This window comes from Parasteatoda tepidariorum, chromosome 1 (genome assembly GCF_043381705.1).
Source record: "Parasteatoda tepidariorum isolate YZ-2023 chromosome 1, CAS_Ptep_4.0, whole genome shotgun sequence".
NCBI lineage: Eukaryota > Metazoa > Arthropoda > Arachnida > Araneae > Theridiidae > Parasteatoda > Parasteatoda tepidariorum.
In genome coordinates this window covers 1,021,413-1,023,869 of record NC_092204.1, presented here as the reverse complement: position 1 = coordinate 1,023,869, position 2,457 = coordinate 1,021,413, and positions in this window count along the sequence as shown.

Genomic DNA, 2,457 nt, shown 5'->3' with positions numbered 1-2,457 from the left:
GAGAGAGAGAGAGAGAGAGAGAGAGAGAGAGAGAGAGAGAGAGAGAGAGAGAGAGAGAGAGAGAGAGAGAGAGAGAGAGAGAGAGAGAGAGAGAGAGAGAGAGAGAGAGAGAGAGAGAGAGAGAGAGAGAGAGAGAGAGAGGGAGAGGGAGAGAGAGAGAGAGAGAGAGAGAGAGAGAGAGAGAGAGAGAGAGAGAGAGAGATAATCAAAAAGCAATATTGATTAATTCACTTATCTTAAGAAGTGAACATTTTATTTTGTTAAAGAAAATGAAAGACGAAGAAAAACTGTCAATAGAAAAAAAAGAGAGGGAAAAAAAATGGAGAGATTGTCGCGTTTTATCAAAAAAAAAAAAAAAAAAAAAAAAAAAAAATAAAATAAACAATTTCGCATTTGTCCCCACCCTTTTCTCCAATGTCAAGGTTCAGTAATCACCCGTTAAGAACACTGAATAATTGTCTTCCTGTTTGTTCTCACAGAAGGAAGTTTATAATCTTCTTGGTCACTGGGTCCACACTCTCTCTCTCTTCTCTTTATAGAGACCTTTATTGGATTCTCTTTACAATGCACATCCAGATATATCGTTTATGCCATCTCATGTGAACAATATATAGTGTTTCTTAGGGGTTAAGCTTGAGAACCTTCTTGCATGCATATTTTTTTTTCTTTTAATATTTTATTTTTTTAATATTTTTTTTTTTTTAATTTTATAACTGTCGCTGAACAGTCGACCCAATTTTATGGGTTTAACGACTACTCATCTCCGTAGCCTTGTCATTTTGAACCCAGTCCAGAAGACAAAGGAACTCCTAGATCAAATAGTGGGGGAAATTTGCCTTCGCGGAGGAATTTTTGTTGGAACTAAACAGCATTTGCGTTTTATGGAGATGAAAACAACGAAAACCTCCCACCGTTAGCTTGACGGCAAGGAGACTCTAACCTATGATCCGTCTGCCACTGAGGATATTTTACGTCAGCACTGTGGGACGTGCAAACCGGATGCGGAATTTGTATCGACCAGCCATCACTGGGATTCGAACCCGATTCACCTCATTGTAAGGAGAATGAGTCGTACTGTTCGAGATTAATATCTGGAAACACTCTCTCTGTATTTTATTTATTCATTTTTTTCTTTTTGTAACTTTTGACATCCATTCAAGCTTTTATAAAATTTAGATTTCTAGAGAGGAAAATTTTTCTCCAACAATGGTTCATCATTGAATGCCCCCATAAGTGCCAAAAGCTCGCACACTAAGTTCATCCATAAAAATGGACCTGTCAATGAGTGAAATTTCAAATCGTTTGTATCATTACAGCAGATCGAGTCACATGACTCATTTTCAAGTTGAACAGTTGATCATTTCTCAACATAATGATCGAATCAAAATACTTTCCGAACACCTTCAGAAATTCCAATTTTTAAGTTCTAGTTTGTTCACAATTAAGCAAAATGCAACGAAGAGTTAAGTTAAACACCCAAAAGACAGGCTTTTAAGATATTTTAAATAAAGTCGGTAGGGCATATAGCAATAATGCTAAAGCTGCCCTTTTTCGTAAATATACCTTTTCTAAGAAACTACTTTTGATATCGCTTTGAAATTTCTTGAGATTCTGTTGTATGCCGCGATAATGTTTTAACGTTAAAACGAAGAATTTTTGAGTTATGAAAGATTTTCGATGAAGATTTTTGTGTTATCGACAACCTTCATCTATGAAAAGGTACCCCACCATAGAAGCGAGTCATCATGCCTTATATATCAGGGAATTGTATTTTTATAGTGGTAGACACTTTTTTTAAGAAATTCTTAATTTTAAAACATTTCTGATAAGTATTAAGGGTGAAAACATGTAAATATTCTGTGAAAGCAATATCTTGTTTAGATGGTGAGAAAATCGAAAATGGTCAGTTTTAGCATTATGACCACTCAACTTAAAGAGTTCCGATGATTGTTTTTTATTTAATAAATCCCATTATTATACACTCCTTTTTGAAAGGGCATCTCATTACAGGTGGTTCTGCGTGCTGTCACTCAATAATTTCTTTACTTTAAAACAAATAAAGTTCAGATCATATTTGAAATTCTTTATTGTATCATTGCTATTGATTCATTTAATGAATTCAGATTATCGAAATCACAAAATAAAATTGTTATATTGAAATATGATTTATCAGTTTTTTTTAAAAAAGTATTTTAAGTTTTGTAGTAAATCTATTATACTAAAAAAATGCAATACAAAGTAAATACAAAATTACACATAATGTATTGAATTCAAGATTTTTTATTTATTTATTTGAACGAGTTATTTTATTTAAAATTAATATGGGAAATAAGAAGTAAAGCGGTTTTTCAATAGAAAAAAGAAGGTTAAAAAACGCGTTAACCAGTTTTTCGATCCTTTGCACCCAAAAAAAGTTTTTGGCGATGTTTAGTAATGATTTTTTTAATAACATTATTC